Source organism: Oncorhynchus keta, chromosome 24, assembly GCF_023373465.1.
Source record: "Oncorhynchus keta strain PuntledgeMale-10-30-2019 chromosome 24, Oket_V2, whole genome shotgun sequence".
Classification (NCBI taxonomy): domain Eukaryota; kingdom Metazoa; phylum Chordata; class Actinopteri; order Salmoniformes; family Salmonidae; genus Oncorhynchus; species Oncorhynchus keta.
The window spans coordinates 23,331,534-23,354,062 of NC_068444.1; the positions used below are offsets into that span (position 1 = coordinate 23,331,534).

The 22,529-nt window shown below is 42.9% G+C and overlaps 1 protein-coding gene and 1 long non-coding RNA gene across 3 annotated transcripts in view; both read right to left on the reverse strand.

Moving 5' to 3' along the window:
* Positions 1-580, reverse strand: part of ppm1ba (protein phosphatase, Mg2+/Mn2+ dependent, 1Ba) — a 45,249-nt gene extending 44,669 nt beyond the window's left edge. Inside the window, exon 1 of one of the 2 annotated variants that reach the window (XM_052477981.1) lies at positions 188-580. The gene's annotated coding sequence lies outside the window, so the exon portion shown is untranslated. The remainder of the gene's footprint in view (positions 1-187) is intronic. The other variant, XM_035801098.2, reaches the window with a different exon arrangement.
* Positions 581-19,013: 18,433 nt separating this feature from the next.
* Positions 19,014-20,604, reverse strand: LOC118402626 (uncharacterized). The gene is made up of 3 exons (XR_004829515.2): positions 20,409-20,604; positions 19,898-19,972; positions 19,014-19,811 (listed from the first exon to the last, which is right to left on the reverse strand). It is a non-coding gene; the product is annotated as an uncharacterized LOC118402626 (long non-coding RNA).
* Between the last annotated feature and the right edge of the window lie 1,925 nt (positions 20,605-22,529).

A 22,529-nucleotide genomic window follows, 5' to 3' on the forward strand; every position in this document is an offset into this window, starting at 1 on the left:
ATGGTAGCCATAACTAACTACACACATTACTAGCACATAATTAGCCTGAAAGTCATGATTGAGTGTGACTTCAATTTGACTAGTGAACGTTACTAGCTAGCTGTTTAACTTAGCTAGTTACCTAACATGCTAGCTAGCAAGTTGGCTAAATCCAATCCACCTAAAAGTGAAATAGTTCTCTACTTACGTTTTAGCAGAAATTGAGTTTGCTTCAAATAGCCCCTCGTCTGGTTGCAATTGAATATTTCTTTACTTGGATATTAATTTAGGGTTTTAGTTCGGTTTCTTGAACTAGCTAGCTGATCAGAATTGTAGCTATCTAGCTAACCAAGACAGCAAGGCTAGCACTTGCCTTTACACGAATTCCCTTTTCAACATTTCTTGGCACTGACTGTTGTCTTTTTTATGCATATTTGGCACACAAAAGAGACAGCGCTATGAAAACAATGTGTTGTGAGATAAAAATACTAGTTTATGGAAGAACTGAACTGATTTGGCAGCTAACTAAATGTATGAAACAGATGACGTTCTTTCCTCCATTGATGGGCCAAAGCACAGAAGAGCTCTGCTCGATGTCCAGCTCCAGGGGAGTGACATTCTCTACACTCTTTACAGTCATTGGTCAAAGTCTACTACAAATTTGAGCTGAGATTGGTATTTAAATTTGTCAGTCAAATTACATTGTGACCTACCCTTTGAGGCGAAATATTATATAAACACTGTTTCATTGATTGCCTAGGACCTAGGCTATTAACTGTATATACCCCCCCTTATATGTTATTTAACATTTTACAAATAGAAATAGTTGGGTTTGGAAAGATCGGCTGCATCTACAGAACAGTATATTTTAAAACCTTATTATCTTACTTTTATTCTGTTCAGGTGTCTTATGGCTTGGGGGTAGAAGCTGTTTGAGAAGCCTTTTGGACCTAGACTTGGCGCTCCAGTGCCGCTTGCAGTGCGGTAGCAGAGACAACAGTCTATGACTAGAGTGGCTTAAGTCTTTGACAATTTTTAGGACCTTCTGACGCCGCCTGGTATAGAGGTCCTGGATGGCAGGAAGCTTGGCCCCAGTGATGTGCTGGGCCGTACGCACTACCCTCTGTAGTGCCATGCTGTCGGAGGCTGAGCAGTTGCCATACTAGGCAGTGATGCAACCAGTTAGGATGCTGGCGATGGTGCAACTGTAGAACTTTTGAGGATCTGAGGACCCATGCCAAATCTTTTCGGTCTCCTGAGGGGGAATAGGCTTTGTCGTGCCCTCTTCACGACTGTCTTGGTGTGTTTGGACCATGATAATTTGTTGGTGATGTGGACACCAAGGAACTTGAAGCTCTCAACCTGCTCCACTATAGCCCCGTCGATGAGAATGGGGGAGTTCTCGGTCCTCCTTTTTCTGTAGTCCACAATCATTTCCTTTGTCTTGATCACGTTGAGGGAGAGGTTTTTATCCTGGCACCACACAGCCAGGTCTCTGACCTCCTCCCTATAGGCTATCTCATCATTGTTGGTGATCACGCCTACCACTGTTCTGTTGTCAGCAAACTTAATGGTGTTGGAGTCATGCCTGTCATGAGTGAACAGGGAGTACAGGAGGGGACTGAGCACGCACCCCTGAGGGGCCTCCGTGTTGAGGATCAGCGTGGTGGATGTGTTGTTACCTTCCTTTACTACCTGGGGGGGCGGCATGTCAGGAAGTCCAGGATCCAGTTGCAGAGGGAGGTGTTTAGTCCCAGGGTCCTTAGCTGAGTGATGTGGTTTGAGGTCACTATGGTGTTGAATGCTGAGCTGTCGTCAATGAATAGCATTCTCACATCGGTGTTCCTCTTGTCCAGGTGGGAAAGGGCAGTATGGAGTGCAATAGAGATGGCATCATCTGTGGATGTTGCCAGGTGTTCCCCTCAAATACTTATGTCATGCAATAAAATGCAAATTAATTACTTAAAAATCATTCAATGTGATTTTCTGGATTTTTGTTTTAGATTCCGTCTCTCACAGATTAAGTGTACCTATGATTAAAATTACAGACCTTTACATGCTTTGTAAGTAGGAAAACCTGCAAAAATCGACACTAAACGTGTATGCTTATATTCTTCGTTAAGCAATGGCTTTTTTTCTGGCCACTCTTCCTGTAAAGCCCAGCTCTGTGGAGTGTATGGCTTAAAGTGGTCCTATGGACAGATACTCCAATCTCCTCTGTGGAGCTTTGCAGCCCCTTAAGGGTTATCTTTGGTCTCTTTGTTGCCTCTCTAATTAATGCCCTCCTTGCCTGTTCCGTGTATTTTGGTGGGCAGCCCTCTCTTGACAGGTTTATTGTGGTGACATATTCTTTCCATTTGTTAAAAATTGATTTAATGGTGCTCTGTGGGCTGTTCAAAGTTTTGTATATTTTTTTATAACCCAACCCTGATTTGTACTTCTCCACAACTTTGTCCCTGACCTGCTTGGAGAGCTCCTTGGTCTTCATGGTGCCGCTTGCTTGGTGGTGCCCCTTGCTTAGTGGTGTTGCAGACTCTGGGGCCTTTCAAAACAGGTGTATATATACTGAGATCATGTGACAGATCATGTGACACTTAGATTATACACAGGTGGAATTTATTTAACTAATGATGTGACTTCTGAAGGTAACTGATTGCACCAGATCTTATTTAGGGGCTTCATAGAAAAGGGGGTGAATATATATGTATGCACCACTTTTCCGGTTATTTTTTTTAATTTTCTTGAAACAAGTAGTTTTTTTAACATTTTACTTCACCAATATGGACTATTTTGTGTGTGTCCGTTGCATGAAATCCAGATAAAAATCTATTTAAATTACAGGTTGCAATGCAAACGGGGATGAATACTTTTGCAAGCACTGTATCTCATCCATTTAGAAGGCAGATGACACAGTCTTATACTCAGCTGGCTCCTCCTCGGATGTTGTGTTAAACACTCTACAACAAAGCTTTCTTAGTGTTCAACAAGCTTTCTCTGCCCTTAACCTTGTTCTGAACACCTCCGAAACAAAGGTCATGTGGTTTGATAAGAAGAATGCCCCTCTCCCCACCGGTGTGATTACTACCTCTGAGGGTTAGGAGCTCTAGGTAGTCACCTCATACAAGTACTTAGAAGTATGGCTACACTGTCCTCCTCCCTTAGCTGTAGGCTCAGGTTAAATCAATACTTAGTTTCCTCTATCATAGTTGCTCCTCTTTCACCCCAGCTGCCAATCTAAGCCTGATTCAGTTGACCATGCTAGATTACGGAGATGTAATATATAGATCAGCAGGTAAGGGTGCTCTCGAGCGGCTAGATCTTCTTTACCATTCGGCCATCAGATTTGCCACCAATGCTCCTTATAGGTCACATCACTGCACTCTATACTCCTCTGTAAACTGGTAATATCTGTTTACCAATCGCAAAACCCACTGGTTGATGCTTATTTATAAAACCCTCTAAGGCCTCACTCCCCCTATCTGAAATACCTACTGCAGCCCTCATCCTCCACAAACAACACCTGTTCTGCCAGTCACATTCTGTTAAAGCTCCCTAAAGCACACACATCTCCTCTTTTCAGTTCGCTGCAGCTAGCGACTGGAACGAGCAACAAAAAACACTCAAACTGGACAGTTTTATATCCATCTCTTCATTCAAAGACTCTTTAACTGACAGTTGTGGGCTGCTTCACACGATATATTGCTGTCTCTACCTTCTTGCCTTTGTGCTGTTGTCTTTGCCCAATAATATTTGTACCATGTTTTGTGCTACTACCATGTTGTGCTGCTGCCATGTTGTTGTCATGTTGTGTTGCTACCATGCTATGTTGCTGTCTTAGGTCTCTCTTTATGTAGTTTTGTGTTGTCTCTCTTGTTGTGATGTGTGTTTTGTCCTATATTTTTTTTATTTTTTATCCCAGCTCCCGTCCCCGTATGAAGCCTTTTGGTAGGCCGTCATTGTAAATAAGAATTTGTTCTTAACTGACTTGCCTGGTTAAATAAAGGTTAAATAAACAAATAAAAAATACTCTGGTATTGAGCCAACAATGATGGGCGGTGCACACTGAAGCAGACCAGGATCCAATTGGTCAGGCCATGTGGATCTCTTGTTGTCTATTGTTAGCAAAGCAACCAGGACATATTTTTATGGTAATAGCCTAAAATAAAAGGTTTGAATATAGTTTCTCTGATCCTTCAACAAGTTTCCCAGATCAGTATCCAGCCCAATATCATTGTAAATAGGCTTAGAAGTAATTTCAAATAGAGAGCCCGCTGAAATAAAATGGTGATTAAATGCATCAATGATGGAATGCTTTCTGTAATGAGACCCGTATTTGAATTAATTTATTGTGGCAGAGAGGAGGAAGTATACCCCTTCAGGGATTTGACAGTTTTCCCGAATTTAGCCGGGTTCCCATTACAATCCGAAAGAGCGGTTACATAATAATCAGATTTAGCCTTTCTGATTTGTCGTACACAAGGATTCCTCGATTGCTTAAAAGCTTGGCAGTCCGGGCCTAAGCCTGTGTTCCTGGCTTTGACCCAAGCGTTATCTCTTTTATGAATGACTTCTGATCATTTCAGAATGTACCAGGCATTCAATCTACCTTTAACCCTTCATTTATTTAAGGGAGCATGATTATCCGCAATAGTATTGAAGACATCTGCAAAAAGGTTGAAAAGCTAAATGAGGTTCAGGGATTGCTGAAAAACACTAAAATAAAGATCATGTAAAAAAAGCCTGTTCACTGAATTGTTTTAAATTCCTCTTTGTGATGACACGAGGCTTACATTTTTGTTTTCTCACATCTAACACAAACAACTGGGCAATGGTCACTATGGTCATTCATATTTTGGGTGAAGACACCATTAGAAACATACACTACCGTTCAAAGGTTTGTGGTCACTTAGAAATGTCCTCGTTTTTGAAGGAAAAGCTTTTTTTTGTCCATTAAAATAACATCAAATTGATCAGAAATACAGTGTCGACATTGTTAATGTTATAAATGACTATTGTAGCTGGAAAAGGTTGATTTTTAATGGAATATCTACATGGGCGTACAGAGGCCCATTGTCAGCAACCATCACTCCTGTTCCAATGGCACGTTGTGTTAGCTAATCCAAGTTTATAATTTTAAAAGGCTAATTGATCATTGGAAAACCATTTTGCAATTATGTTAGCACAGCTGAAAACTGTTGTGCTCATTAAAGAAGCAATAAAACTGGCCTTCTTTAGACTAGTTGAGTATCTGGAGCATCAGCATTTGTGGGTTCGATTACAGGCTCAAAATGGCCAGAAACAAAGAACTTTCTTCTGAAATTCGTCAACAGTGAAGAGGCGGCTCCGGGGTGCTGGCCTTCCAGGCAGAGTTGCAAAGAAAAAGCCAAATCTCAGACTGGCCAATAAAAAGATAAGATTAAGATGGGGGAAAAGAAAACAGACACTGGACAGAGGAACTCTGCCTAGAGGGCCAGCATCCCGGAGTCGCCTCTTCACTGTTGACAATGAGACTGGTGCTTTGTGGGCACTATTTAATGAATCTGCCAGTTGAGGCGTCTGTTAATTCAAACCAGACACTCTAATGTACTTGTTGTGTACTGGGGCCTCCCATTCCTCTTTCTATTCTGGTTAAAGCCAGTTTGTGCTGTTCTGTGAAGGGAGTAGTACACAGCGTTGTACAAGATCTTCAGTTTCTTGGAAATTTCTCGCATGGAATGGCCTTCATTTCACAGAACAAGAATAGACTGACGAGTTTCAGAAGAAAGTAATTTGTTTCTGGCCATTTTGGGCCTGTAATCGAACCCATAAATGCTGATGCGCTAGATACTCAACGAGTCTAAAGGAATACAGTTTTATTGCTTCTTTAATCAGGAAAACAGTTTTCAGCTGTGCTAACATAATTGCAAAAGGGTTTTCTAATGATCAATAAGCTTGGTGGTTAACACAACGGTGGCAGGAGCAAAAGCAGCAACTTGCTGGGACTCTGATGTAGGAGTGACGAGTTCCAGGGCAACCAGTCAAGGCTCCAGTGTAGGCGGTAGCAACCGGCTGGGGATCAGTGACGTAGAAACAGACTCCTCCATGACGGGCAACATGGACATGGGAGTCAGGAGAAGAGGGTTGGGAAGGCTCTAGACTGGTGTCACTCCATGGGTGGCTGTGGAGCAGGCTGTGGACCAGGATGATGCACAGTGTAGAGTAGGATGATGTAAGGCATGAAGGTTCATCCATGGACTCCTTGGAGGCTGGATTCCATCGTGGCAGCTGGGCTCTGGACGATGTAGGCTGCTAGAGAACCATGGGGAAAGCCATTGGAGCTGCTCTGAGTGGTGTGGAGGGCAGAGCAGCACGCTGCATGGATGCCTGGCATCCTGGTGGTTAGCTGTGCTCAGAAAGTAGAAGAGTGCTTTATGCTGCAGTAGTTTATATGTCGGGGGGCTAGGGTCAGTTTGTTATATCTGGAGTACTTCTCCTGTCCTATTCGGGGTGTCCTGTGTGAATTTAAGTGTGCTCTCTCTAATTCTCTCTTTCTCTCTTTCTTTCTCTCTCTCGGAGGACCTGAGCCCTAGGACCATGCCTCAGGACTACCTGACATGATGACTCCTTGCTGTCCCCAGTCCAACTGGCCGTGCTGCTTCTCCAGTTTCAACTGTTCTGCCTGTGATTATTATTATTTGACCATGCTGGTCATTTATGAACATTTGAACATCTTGGCCATGTTCTGTTATAATCTCCACCCGGCACAGCCAGAAGAGGACTGGCCACCCCACATAGCCTGGTTCCTCTCTAGGTTTCTTCCTAGGTTTTGGTCTTATTAGGGAGTTTTTCCCAGCCACCGTGCTTCTACACCTGCATTGCTTGCTGTTTGGGGTTTTAGGCTGGGTTTCTGTACAGCACTTTGAGATATCAGCTGATGTACGAAGGGCTATATAAATAAATTTGATTTGATTTGATTTGCTGAGGGCTGGTCACCAATGGGAAAGGGAGATGACATCCTTCGTCGGAGGGCTGAAGAGTGAATGATACGAATAAGTAAAGGATTGATTATTAAAACCTCTCCGCTTTGAAACAACTCACTTTCTGAATATTTGAGTATGTGCTTGTAGCAAATGCTAAGGATTTGACTGTATAATAATGACATTCTTTCAATCAATGGTTAGTGGGTCAGGTCCCACAATAATTAAATAATGGTTTAATGGTGTAGGAGTGACATGCCTCCAAGCTCCTGAGGAGCAGGAAATTCTTCACAGATTCCACTGTATTTCAGTCAGCAATCCAATTGGTCCAAGATAACAGGTGAGAGTGGGGTAAGTTGAGTAATTTTATACATTCAGCATCACCCTGTGAAGGGAAATATAGTATTCTTTATTATTATAATAATGTTGTTTTTTTTACCCCTCTTTTCCGCCCCAATTTCGTGATTTCCAATTGTGATCCAGTCTCATTGCTGCAACTCCCCAACGGGCTCGGGAGAGGCGAAGGTCGAGTCATGTGTCCTCCGAAACATGACCTGCCAAACCACGCTTCTTAACACATGCCCGCTTAACCCAGAAGCCAGCTGCACATGTGTCGGAAGAAACATCGTTCAACTGACGACTGGAGTCAGCCTTCAGGCGGTTGGCCCGCCACAAGGAGTCGCTAGAGCGCGATGAGCCAAGTAACGTCTCCCCGGCCAAACCCTCCCCCAACCCGGACGACGTTGGGCCAATTGTGCGCCGTCTTATGGGACTCTCGGTCATGGCCGTTTGTGACACCGCATGGGAACGAACCGGGGTCTGTGGTGACACCTCACTACAGACCCGGGATCGACTTCTGCGCTGCTCGGGACACCATATAGTATTATTTCTAACAAAGATATCTACATATATTTCAGGATGTTATGTATCCCTGTAAAAAATCTGAATTCATGTAAACATAACAGTTTTTAAAACATAGCTTGTCCCAAAAACATAGTCACTTGGCACAACATATCCCGGATATGGAGTAAGTTGAGCCGCAGGACAGGGTAAATTAAGCCGCCTACAAATTTCTGTACTAAATTAAATATTCCCACTACATTTTTTTAAAACCCCGTCTATCTGTATTCCCAAACGTAATTCAACACAATCACAATAATTGTTGGTCTTTTAATACTTTAAAGTATCTTTTAACACAGGCTTAACACCTAACAAACTCTTTGTACTTTTTTAAACAAACGTTTAATATAGGCCAGGTCCCGTTGGTACCTCATATACCAGCGATAATACCTTGCATTACGCCTGGGAAGAAAACACTTCAATTTGCTCAACTTGCCATTGGCTCGACTTACCCCATGGCCATTGGTTCACATTACCTCAAGGTAAACATTTGGACTATATTAGCCCACACAGCTACAAGTTTAACTTTAAACAATGCCACTTTATATAATGTTTACATACCGTACATTACTCATCTCATATGTTTATACTGTACTCTATACCATCTACTGCATCTTGCCTATGCCGTTCGGCCCTCGCTCATTCATATATTTGTATGTACATATTCTTATTAATTCCTTTACACTTGTGTGTATAAGGTAGTTGTTGTGAAATTGTTAGGTTAGATTACTTGTTAGATATTACTGCATGGTCGGAACTAGAAGCACAAGCATTTCGCTACACTCGCATTAACATCTGCTAACCATGTGTATGTGACAAATAAAATTTGATTTGATCAAACCACGGTCTGGAGTGACACCTCGAGCACTGAGACTGCTGCGCCACTCAGGAATCATCATTAGATAAGTATTCAACCCCCTGAGTCTGGTTTTCCTCTACGATTTTGCTTTGCTTAGCTCCTTTCCGTTTCTTTTTTAATCCTGAAAAACTCCCCTGTCCTTGCTTTTACAACGATTACAAGCATGCCCATAACATGATGCAGCCACCACTATGCTTGAAAATATGGAGAGTGGTACTGTAATGTAATGTGTTGTATTGGAATTGTTCCAAGCATAACACTTTGTATTGAGGACAAGAAGTTAATTTCTTTGCACATTTTTTGCAGTATTACTTTAGTGCCTTGTTGCAAACAGGATGCATGCTTTGGAATACTTTTATTCTGTATATGCTTCCTTCTTTTCATTGTCAATTAGGTTAGTATTGTGGAGTAACTACAATGTTGTTGTCCATCCTCAGTTTTCTCCTATTACAGCCGTTATTAAACTCTGTTTTTATAACTGTTTTAAATGTCACCATTGGTCTGTTGGCGAATTCCCTGAGTAGTTTCCTTCCTCTCCAGCAACAGAGTTAGGAAGGACACCTGTATCTTTGTAATGACTGGGTGTATTGATACACCATCCAAAGTTTAATTTATAACTTTACCATGCTCAAAGGGATATTCAATGTCTGCTTTTTTTACCCATCTGCCAATAGGTGCCCTTCTTTGCGAGGCATTGGAAAATGCCCCTAGTCTTTGTGGTTGAATCTGTGTTTGAAATTCACTGCTCGACTGAGGGACCTAACAGATAATTGTATGTGTGGGGTAGAGAGATGAGGTCGTCATTCAGAAATCATGTTAAACACTATTATTACACACAGAGTGCATCCATGTAACTTATTATGCAAATATTTACTCCTGTTTACTTATTTAGGCTTGCCATAACAAAGGGGTTGAATAATTATTGACTAAAGACATTTCAGCTTGTCATCTTTTATTAATTTGTAAACCATTTGAAAAACATAATTCCACTTTGACATTATGGGGTATTGTGTGTAGGCCGGTGACAAAACAAATCTCAATTGAATACATTTTCAATCCAGGCTGTAATACAACAACATGAGAAAAAAGTAAAGTGGTGTAAATACTTCCTGAAGGCACTGTACCTTGGCAAACATGTCAGAGGTCATACTTTCCTGTGTTGTGTCCCATATACAACAGGAGTTCCCTGATCATGGTGCAGTTTCTCCCTCCCGATATTGAATGACACCATTCAATTCAATAATAAAAAAAGGCAATACAAGTAAAAGTTGTGTCTAGTCAAATGTTTATACCGAATGCCAGGTCTCTCTCCATTCAACGACATCAGTATCTGTCACACCCTGATCTGTTTCACCTGTCTTTGTGCTTGTCTCCACCCCCTCCAAGTGTCGCCCATCTTCCCCATTATCCCCTGTGTATTAATACCTGTGTTCTTTGTTTGTCTGTTGCCAGTTCATTTTGTTTGTCAAGCCTACCTCCGGTTCACTCCTTGCTCCTGTCTTTTTCTAGTTCCTGTTTTCTAATGTTCCCGGTTTTTACCATTCTGCCTTCCCTGACCCTGCCTGCTGTTCTGTACCTTGTCACACCACCCTGGATTATTGACCTCTTTCTGCCCTGCCCCCGAGACTGCCTGCTGTTCTGTACCTTATGGACTCTGATCTGGATTACTGACCTCTTCCTGCCCTTGACCTGTAGTTTTGCCTGCCCTGTTCTAGTAATAAACTTTTGTTACTTCGACACTGTCTGCCTTGGGTCTTCTCCTGAAACGTGATAGTATCAAGCCCTTCTGTCAGTCTGGACTTTATCACATCATCTTGCATGTCTCCATTTGCTGGCTCCATACATGTTTCTGTAAACACAGATACACATAGTCACTGTTCTATTACCAATGGCAGTTAGTGTATGTTTGTGTCAGATATTAACTATCCTATATTGAATTTTAAACAAGTCAGACTAACTAATTCTGTTCTCCCCATCAACGATCATTGGTGAGCAGGCAAGTGGTGAGATCTTTGCCAGTGCCCTAGGGGGCTCCCGAGTGGGGTGCAGTGATCTAAGGCACGTGAGCCACTCTAGTCTGACATTAGGGCTCCCGAGAGGCGCAGCAGTCTAAGGCACTGCATCTCAGTGCTATAGGTGTTATTACAGCCCCTGGTTTGATTCCAAGCTGTATAACAACCGGCCATGATTGAGAGTCCCATAGGACGGCGCACAATTGACCCAGCGTCGTCCGGGTTAGGGTTTTGCTAGGGTTAGGCCATCATTGTAAATAAGAATTTGTTCTTAACTGACTTGCCTAGTTAAATAAAGGTTCAAACCAGGGGCTGTAGTGACACATCTAGCACTGAAATGCAGTGCCTTAGACTGCTGTGCCGCTCGGGAGCCCTAATGTCAGACTACATAAATTATGTTTCACAATTGGTTTATCAAATGTACCAAATTAATGAAGTGGGTTACCTTCTGTATTTGTACAAATGATGAGTCTGTGAAAGCTGTTGCTACTGATAGATGAAGGTTGCTGGCCGGATACTTGCCAACATGTGGCTGTCTGTTATGTTCATGGGAATGCTCAACGTGCTGGTCTTCTCTACGCTGCATGTTGGGCTGCAAAATGAAAATCTCTCAAACCACTGCAGTAGCAAGCAATCTTATGAGGTGGTGTTGACTGGAAGAGCACTGTGATAGGGTAAGATAATAGGCCAGTGTTTCCCAACTGGGGGTACACATACTCCTAGAGGTATGTGGGCAGTCCCCAGAGGGTGCATGGCAAGATTTTAAAAAATATACAAAAAATATATATTTATATGTTCATGTTAATCCTATCTTAATAGGCAAGTAAACATTTACTGAGGTCACTGGTGTGAAATTTCCAGTTTATTTCCAGACTGCTTTTTTACTTTAGTTTAGTGTGTGCGTATTGATCCTCTGCTTGTGCCAAGTGCACATGATCCTCTGCTCCGCGAGCTAGAGTGGCTCACCATTTCAATTAGCTTTCAGTAGAAACTAGCTATGGATCCATGGCTGAAACGCACTGTTCCAAGCAGCGGTAACAGCGCTAGCACCAGCTCAAATGAACCCATGGAAAAAAGAACGTTTAACAAGTTAAAGTACTGTGAATTTCATGAACAGTATGTTGTTTTCGGTTTCACCTCAACATCTACGGAGCCGCCTAAGCCAATGTGTTTCCTCTGCAGCAAATAATAGCTCTCAAATAATATCATGAAACCAGCCCATTTAAAACAGCACCTCAGTACCAAGCATCTTTCCTGTGTGGGTAAGACAGGTAAGAAAGTCAAGAGAAATTAAAGAAAGTGACTACGGTGTCAACAAAAGCATTGGAAGCTTCATATGCTGCATTGTTACGTGTGGCTCTATCAAAAAAGCTATTCACTATAACTGAGAGCTAATTTTGCCTTCCGCTGTTATCTTAGCAGGAAGTATGATTGATAAGACAGCAGCTGATACACTGAAGACTGTACCATTGTCAGAAAACACGGTGTGTCTTAGAATTGATAACATGGGCGTTGATATTGTTGATCAAGTGGTGGAAAAGTAAAAAAATTGCGGTCCATTTGCTCTGCATTTGGACGAATCGACTGATGTCAGTGGGGAAGCCCAATTGATTGCTTTTGTGCGATATATAGACATGTTGGAAATGAATTAGCACATGTTATGATAACATGGGCGTTGATTTGTTATTTGTTCAATTGTGAAATTTACAGCGACAGAATTCAGAACATGGGCCATTCTTATAGTATTCTCCCTGTACACCAAGTCAGAACTGAAGGATAAATAAAAGGGTTATATAAGCTGACAATGAAAGCTCTTACAATATTCAATGATGACATTTCTCTAAAACAGGCTATAGGCTACATGTGCACCACCAAGTCAGAACAATAGTCTAAATTATGAGGGGGGAAAGGGACCAAATTATTATTATATTATATTTTATTAAACATTCACATGCAACGCCATGGGCCAGAAGTTACTATCTTGTCTCATCGCTGCAACTCCCCTACGGACTCGGCGAAGGTCGAGAGCAAAGCCGCACTGTTTCTTGACACACTGCCTGCTTAAACCAGTAGCACCAATGTGTTGGAGGTAGTACAGTCGAACTGACGCCTGAAGTCAGCTTGCAGGTGCCTGGCTTACCACAAGTAGTCACTAGTGCACACAACTTGTTGTGTAATGTTTGTCCAATGGCTTTTGTGCACCGACACGTTTAATCTATAATTTCTCTTCATAAGACAAGGATTTAAAAGGATTTGCCAGTAGATTGTCGACTTGAGTCATGATGATGACTGCTTGTCTAGCTTGCTAGCTGAGATTTTGAAAGTATGACATTGACATGATCAGTCCAATCAAAGCTATGGTAGATATAACGTGATTTGACGTAATTTTATCTGTGGCCAATGACCTTGAGCCTTCTTGGATGGGCACTTCTAATGTAACTCTATGGCAGCACCCAAGGTGTTTGAATTTTCAAGTTCTACCTGTAGATTTTGCAGTGATGTAGTGTTCCCATGAGTGACAGAACACTGAGCCAATCACGGCGCAACTAGAGAACATTACCAACCCCTCCATATTTTCCGCTGGCTGCCCCACCACCACAGAAAGCACTGAGCTAGGCTGAATGTCACACTCTGACCATAATTTGCGTTGTTTGTTTCTATGTTTTGTTTGGTCAGGGTGTGATATGAGTGGGCATTCTATGTTGCATGCCTAGTTAGTCTGTTTCTATGTGTTTTGGCTTGATATGGTTCTCAATCAAATCAAAATCAAATCAAATGTATTTATATAGCCCTTCGTACATCAGCTGATATCTCAAAGTGCTGTACAGAAACCCAGCCTAAAACCCCACACAGCAAGCAATGCAGGTGTAGAAGCACGGTGGCTAGGAAAAACTCACTAGAAAGGCCAAAACCTAGGAAGAAACCTAGAGAGGAACCAGGCTATGTGGGGTGGCCAGTCCTCTTCTGGCTGTGCCGGGTGGAGATTATAACAGAACATGGCCAAGATGTTCAAATGTTCATAAATGACCAGCATGGTCCAATAATAATAACAGAGAACAGTTGAAACTGGAGAAGCAGCACGGCCAGGTGGACTGGGGACAGCAAGGAGTCATCATGTCAAGTAGTCCTGAGGCATGGTCCTAGGGCTCAGGTCCTCCGAGAGAAAGAAAGAGAGAAAGAGAGAATTAGAGAGAGCACACTTAAATTCACACAGGACACCCCGAATAGGACAGGAGAAGTACTCCAGATATAACAAACTGACCCTAGCCCCCCGACACATAAATACATGAAAGCTGAGACAGGAGGGGTCAGGAGACACTGTGGCCCCATCCGAGGACACCCCCGGACAGGGCCAAACAGGAAGGATAGTGGCAGGTGTTTGTTGTCGCTGATTGGGAACCATATTTAGGTAGCCTGTTTTGTATTGTGGTTCGTGGGTTATTGTCTATGTTATGTTGCATGTTAGCACAGTGTTTCTATAGCAGTCACGGTTGTCTTGTTAGTTTGTTTGTTTTGTTTAGTGTACTTCGTGTTTTTTCGGCAATCATTAAAGTATGCATTCACACCACGCTGTACTTTGGTCTACTCCATACGACGACCGTGACACTGAAACATCTGCATTTTGGAGCTGCCTTACTAAAGAAAGCAAAAAAAGAGACCATGTTTGTATGCGGCTTTAATAACACAATTTTTGTTTTGTTTACATTGTTTGCAAACTGATATGTGACACGTATTATTGCCAATATAACATGTAAACAGGCAACAACAAAAAGTTTGGACACACCTACTCATTCCAGGGTTTTTCTTTATTTTTACTATTTCTACATTGTAGAATAATAGTGAAGATATCAAAATGATGAAATAACACATATGGAATCATGTAGTAACCAAAAAAGTGTTAGACAAATCTCAATATATTTTATATATGAGATTCTTCACAGTAGCCACCCTTTGCCTTGATGACAGCTTTGCACACTCTAGGCATTCTCTCAACCAGCTTCATGAGTCTTGAAGGAATTCCCACATATGCTGAACACTTGTTGGCTGCTTTTCCTTCACTCTGCGGTCCAACTCATCCCAAACCATCTCAATTGGGTTGAGGTCAGGTGATTGTGGAGGCCAGGTCATATGATGCAGTACTCCATCACTCACCTTCTTGGTCAAATAGCCCTTACACAGCCTGGAGGTGTGTTGGATCAAATCAAATCAAATTGTATTTGTCACATACACATGGTTAGCAGATGTTAATGCGAGTGTAGCGAAATGCTTGTGCTTCTAGTTCCGACAATGCAGTGATAACCATCAAGTAATCACCCTAACAATTCCAAAACTACTGTCTTATACACAGTGTAAGGGGATAAAGAATATGTACATAAGGATATATGAATGAGTGATGGTACAGAGCAGCATACAGTAGATGGTATCGAGTACAGTATATACATATGAGATGAGTATGTAGACAAAGTAAACAAAGTGGCATAGTTAAAGTGGCTAGTGATACATGTATTACATAAGGATGCAGTCGATGATGTAGAGTACAGTATATACGTATGCATATGAGATGAATAATGTAGGGTAAGTAACATTATATAAGGTAGCATTGTTTAAAGTGGCTAGTGATATATTTACATCATTTCCCATCAATTCCCATTATTAAAGTGGCTGGAGTTGGGTCAGTGTCAATGACAGTGTGTTGGCAGCAGCCACTCAATGTTAGTGGTGGCTGTTTAACAGTCTGATGGCCTTGAGATAGAAGCTGTTTTTCAGTCTCTCGGTCCCAGCTTTGATGCACCTGTACTGACCTCGCCTTCTGGATGATAGCGGGGTGAACAGGCAGTGGTTTGGGTGGTTGATGTCCTTGATGATCTTTATGGCCTTCCTGTAACATCGGGTGGTGTAGGTGTCCTGGAGGGCAGGTAGTTTGCCCCCGGTGATGCGTTGTGCAGACCTCACTACCCTCTGGAGAGCCTTACGGTTGAGGGCGGAGCAGTTGCCGTACCAGGCGGTGATACAGCCCGCCAGGATGCTCTCGATTGTGCATCTGTAGAAGTTTGTGAGTGCTTTTGGTGACAAGCCGAATTTCTTCAGCCTCCTGAGGTTGAAGAGGCGCTGCTGCGCCTTCTTCACGACGCTGTCGGTGTGAGTGGACCAATTCAGTTTGTCTGTGATGTGTATGCCGAGGAACTTAAAACTTGCTACCCTCTCCACTACTGTTCCATCGATGTGGATAGGGGGGTGTTCCCTCTGCTGTTTCCTGAAGTCCACAATCATCTCCTTAGTTTTGTTGACGTTGAGTGTGAGGTTATTTTCCTGACACCACACTCCGAGGGCCCTCACCTCCTCCCTGTAGGCCGTCTCGTCGTTGTTGGTAATCAAGCCTACCACTGTTGTGTCGTCCGCAAACTTGATGATTGAGTTGGAGGCGTGCGTGGCCACGCAGTCGTGGGTGAACAGGGAGTACAGGAGAGGGCTCAGAACGCACCCTTGTGGGGCCCCCGTGTTGAGGATCAGCGGGGAGGAGAAGTTGTTGCCTACCCTCACCACCTGGGGGCGGCCCGTCAGGAAGTCCAGTACCCAGTTGCACAGGGCGGGGTCGAGACCCAGGGTCTCGAGCTTGATGACCAGCTTGGAGGGTACTATGGTGTTGAATGCCGAGCTGTAGTCGATGAACAGCATTCTCATTGTCCTGTTGAAAAACAAATGGAAGTCCCACTAAGCGCAAAACAGATGGGATGGCGTATTGCTGCAGAATGCTGTGGTAGCCATGCTGGTTAGGTGTGCCTTGAATTCTAAATAAATCACTGACAGTGTCACCAGCAACAACACAAAAAAAACACACCATCACACCTCCTCCTCCATGCTTCACGGTGGGAACCACACATGAGAAGATCATACGTTCACCAACTTTGCATCTCACAAAACACAGAGGTTATAACCAAACATCTCAAATTTGGACTCATCAGACCAAAGGACAGATTTCAACAGGTCTAATGTCCATTGCTCATGCTTCTTGGCCCAAGCAAGTCTCTTCTTCTTATTGGTGTCCTTTAGTAGTGGTTTCTTTGCAGCAAATTTACCATGAATGCCTGATTCACGCAGTCTCCTCTGAACAGTTGATTTTCAGATGTGTCTGTTACTTGAACTCTGAAGCATTTCCTACTACATGATTCCATATGTTATTTCATAGTTTGGATGTCTTCACTATTATTCTGCATGTAGGACATTTTACAAATAAAGAAAAACCTTGAGTAGGTGTCCAGACTTGACTGGTACTGTGTATATATATATATATATATATATATATAAAGGGAAAGGGGGATACCTAGTCAGTTGTACAACTGAATGCCTTCAAACAAAATGTGTCTTCTGCATTAAACCTCAATCAGAGGGGTGTGGGGATTCGATCCAGCAACCTTTTGGTTATTAGCCCAACGCTCTAACCACTACTTTTCCATGTTATCAGAACTCAGGATAAGACCCAGATGCAAACAGCTAGAGTCACAGATGTTTATTGACCCAAACAGGGGGCAGGCGGAAGACAGGTCAAAGGCAGGCAGAGGTCCATGGTGAACACTGACATTCCTGTCTTGCAGGAGGCTCATGTCAGGGTGAGCCTGCAGGAAGGGTACCACATGAAGGAGGAGGATGTCTTCCCTGTAACGCACAACGTTGAGATTGCCTGCAACAAGCTCAGTCTGATGATGCTGTGACACACCGCCCCAGACCATGACGGACCCTCCACCTCCAAATCGATCCCGAGTACAGGGCTCGGTGTAACGCTCATTCCTTCGACGATAAACGTGAATCCAACCATCACCCCTGGTGAGACAAAACCGCGACTCGTCAGTAAAGAGCACCTTTTGCCAGTCCTGTCTGGTTCAGCAACGATGGGTTTGTGCCCATAGGCAACGTTGTTGCCGGTGATGTCTGGTGAGAACCTGCCTTACAACAGGCCTACAAGCCCTCAGTCCAACCTCTCTCAGCCTATAGCAGACAGTTTGAGCACTGATGGAGGGATTGTGCGTTCCTGGTGTAACTCGGGCAGTTGTTGTTGCCATCCTGAGAAACACCAAAAGAAAGATGCCCAGGGTTCCTACTCATCTACGTGAACGTGCCTTAGGCATGCTGCAAGGAGGCATAAGGACTGCAGATGTGGCCAGGGCAATAAATTGCAATGTCCATACTCTGAGACGCCTAAGACAGTGCTACAGGGAGACATCACACCTGTCCCGCAGGTGTGATGTTCGGATGTACCGATCCTGTGCAGGTGTTGTTACACGTGGTCTACCACTGCGAGGATGATCAGCTGTCCATCCTGTCTCCCTGTAGCGCTGTCTTAGGCAACTCAGAGTATGGACATTGCAATTTATTGCCCTGGCCACATCTGTAGTCCTTATGCCTCCTTGCAGCATGCCTAAGGCAAGTTCACGTAGATGAGTAGGAACCCTGGGTGTTTCTCAGTCAGTAGAAAGGCCTCTTTTAGTGTCCTAAGTTTTCATAACTGTGACCTTAATTGCCTACTGTCTCTAAGCTGTTAGTGATGCTAACGACCGTTCCACAGGTGCATGTTCATTAATTATTTATGGTTCATTGAACAAGCATGGGAAACAGTGATTAAACCCTTTACAATGAAGATCTGTGAAGTTATTTGGATTTTTACAAATTATCTTTGAAAGACAGGGTCCTGGGATGTTTATTTATTTTTGCTAAACTGGTGGGCCTCTGAATGACACGTCGCCACTGCTGAGCACTCTCACCCCCTTTAGGTTGTGTTCAAGGACACAGCCACTAGCCCTCCTTTGCCTATCTTGCTGATGTGTTCAGCAAACTGAACAATCTGAATCCAACTCTGCAAGGTGAAGACACACACATTCTATACCTGTATGATAAGGTGTGTGGATTCATGAAGAAGATCAAACTGTGGGAGAGGAAATGTGAAGATATAAGTTGTTTCCAGCAGCTTGACATCTACCTTTCTAGAGGTGATGTTCACAGTGCTGCTATGGCGCAAATAGTAAACTCACATTTATCCAAACTCAATAGTGAGTTCAACTCCTACTTCCCTGACGTTGAAAACAAAGAAGCCAAACTTGTCTGGGTGCGTAATCCTTTCATGGCTGACAGTATCAATAACAACATTCTGGATATGGATATGTCCTTCAACTGTGGCCTGAAGATGACTCAGAAACAAGAATGTCACAGTTGTGGTGTGATGTGGAGAAGGAATATCCCGAGGATACGTATCCTGGGGAAACATTCACTGAATGAACTGCTGCCCTTTGGATCTACATACTGTACTTATGTGAAGTGACATTTTCATCCATGGCCCTAATCAAGATCAAGCACAGGAACTTTCCCGACTTGGGAAAAAAGCCTGATCACTGCTGTTGCCACACTGCCCCCAAGATTGACAAAGCTTATTGGTGAAAGACAGGGTCAAGTTTCCAATTAATTGTTGAGTCCTCATATGTCATACACAAGTCTAGAAATATGGGTTACATGTATTGGGAGTATGTGTATAAAATGTGATCTTTTTGTTTTTGTATAATTTGTTTGGACACTTGAAGAAAAAAATCCTAGAATAAATAGTAAACTGATGTTAAGAGTACATCAATATTATTACAGTTATACATTATCATTATTCACAGTTACATGACAGATGTAGACAAATAATATTGATATTAAACCACATTTGTCAAATTTACACCTAATCTAGGAACCTGGGGAAATAGCCTACTATTTTATCAAGCCTGGTATTTTTTAATACAACTATTCACATAACACACATTACCTGTCGTTACATTTACATTACATTTAAGTCATTTAGCAGACGCTCTTATCCAAAGCGACTTCGTTGTTGATGAAGTCATCTAGGTTTAGCTGTTGTTCGGGCTAGAGGAGGGTTTGGCCGGCAGGGATGTCCTTGTCCCATTGCGCACTAAAACTCAAAAATAAATGTCATCAGGGCGATAAAACTCGGGTCACTATCAGAGTTGAGTGTGCTTTTCATAGGAGTCGAGGGAGTCTTTGGCAAGAACGGAGGAGGTGTCACAAGGGTACTTGTGTCGTAAGACAAACGTGTATTCCTTGGTCTTGCCTGAAAAGCTGTGAAAATAGCAAGTGAACAGTGAATTAAATCATTTTTGGAGGTCGCTGAACGATCACATTGCTGGACATGTTATGATACTCACTTCTGCTCCTCCTGGTAGGTCCCGGCATCCGTTCCTGACCAGGGGATCAGTCTGGCACCCAACTGTGCACTTTATCTAACAGAAAAACAGGGTCAACGATTCTCATAATCCCTCAATTATAAACATAGCTTGAGAAATAACTTACTTGTTTGGAAGCTAATTCTATGCTTTACAGACTGAATCGCTCCAGATTGCATTTGATTCAGGCAGGTGACGCCATTCTGCCGTTTTGCTATGGCCCTGAGTTTGCTTGAGTTTGTTGCTGCTAGTTAGTACACTGTTGTTATTTGCTTTCTTTTGAAATGTTGTCGTGTTTCCAAGCCAAATCTGAATTATATTGAGATAGCTACCTAGGTAACTAGCTAGTTTGGTTGATAGCTGACTAGCTTGATAGTTGGTAGCTAGCTAGCAAACATCAGCTATGCTAGCGATGATAGTGATAATGATTATCAAAATATACATAACCAGATAGATAACCAGCAGTCTATGGTCTAGCTACCGGTATACTCACCACTACTGGGGACCAACAAACTCCAACCACCTATTCTGCATTATAGGGTCATTCGTCAGGTCATGCAAACCATAGTTGTTGGCTGTGCATCCTGCTGGACGCATGCATTGCATGGTCAATCCGTATAGGGCTTTTCAGACTCAAACGGCCGTTATTCTTTGAACGTGTTGCTTGAAAACATGAAACAACCGTCGCCCACTCAATGACGGGAAGCGAAGTGGGCGGAGGGGCGGTTTTATATGTGGAGTTTGCACGTGGAGCTTGGAAAAGGGGGCATGATTTGTTGACATAATGTAATTGTAATTCAAAACCAGTCTTTATTCACTCGTTGTGACACACTGAGGCTCCAAACTCAGTTTTAGATGAGACTGACATTATGACCAAATTACTCCACTCTCCCTACTGTGTTCACATTTTCATGCACTGATTTCCTGCAAAATTCAGAGAAAAAAATAACTTTATCTGAAAGAATAGTATGCATGAAGAGGGACAGGCAGTCAGAGCTACAGAGCTTAGGCTGATGTGGAGAGCAGAGGGTTTTGTGAAAAATAAAGATCTAGAGACTGCATTTCACAGTTTCCATAGCAATGAAAGGCTCTCACTTCATGGTCTCCATAGCAATGTCTGTTTAATGGCAGTCACTAATGGACCCCACAGTGTATGCTGTCCATCTAGCTGTAGAAGGAGGAAAGTGGAGAGCACCATACAAGAGAGACAGGCATACATATTACATTGAGACCTACTTTCCTATGGAATGAGAGCGTAAGGGTTCAATCCACATTACCTGCCCTTCACTTAGCCATACAATACAGGCACAATCAAGAGCTTGACAATTGACAAATTGCCTTGGAACCAATGCTGGGTTTGGGGATACAGTGCATTTGGAAAGTATTTGACTTTTTCCAAATTTTGATATGTTACAGCTTTATTCTAAAATGTATTAAATCATTTATTTCCTCATCAATCTACACACAATACCCCAAAATGACAAAGTGAAAGCAGGTTGTAAGAAATGTTTGCAAAAGTATTACAAATAAAAAACAGAAACACCTTATTTACACAAGTATTCAGACCCTTTGCAATGACTCTCAAAATTGAGCTTACGTGAATCCTGTTTCCAATGATCATCCTTGAGATGTTTCGACAACTTGATTGGAGTCCATCTGTGGTAAATTCTATTGATTGGAAATTATTTGGAAAGGCACATACATGTCTATATAAGGTCCCACAGTTGACAGTGATTGTCAGAGCAAAACTCAAGTCATGAGGAAATGTCCGTAGAGCTCCGAAAATGATTATGTCGAGGCATAGATCTGGGGAAGGGTGCCAAAAAATATCTGCAGCATTGAAGGTCCCCAAGAACGCGGTGGCTTCCATCATTCAGAAATGGAAGAAGTTTGGAACCATCAATACTCTTCCTAGAGCTGGCGCCCGGCCAAACTGAGCAATCGAGGGAGAAGGGCCTTGGTCAGGGAGGTGACCAAGAACCCAATGGTCACCCAGAGCTCCAGAATTACTCTGTGGAACCTTCCAGAAGAATAACTATCCCTGCAGAATTCCACCAATCAAGCCTATATGGTAGATTGCCCAAACGGAAGCCACTCAGTGAAAGGCACAGGCCTCTCATCTTTTTAAGTGGGAGAACTTGCATAATTGGTGGCTGACTAAATACTTTTTTGCCCCACTGTATGCACTATACATACACATGGATTTAGTACTGTAGATATGTGGTAGTGGTGGAGTAGGGGCTTGAGGGCACACAGTGTGTTGTGAAATCTGTGAATGTATTGTAATGTTTTTAAAAATGTATAAACTGTCTTAATTTTGCTGGACCCCAGGAAGAGTAGCTGCTGCTTTGGCTGCAGCTAATGGGGATCCATAATAAATACAAATTCAAATACATTGACGGGGCTGTAGTGGAGCAGGTCGAGAGCTTCACATTCCTTGGTGTCCACATCGCTAAGGACTTTACATGGTCCACACCCACCCACACAGTCAGGAAGAGGACACGACAGCTCCTCTACCCCCTCAAGAGTCTGATATTTGGCATGGGCCCTCAGATCCTCAAAAAGTTAGACAGCTGCACCATAGGGAGCATCTTGACTGGCTGCATAACCGCCT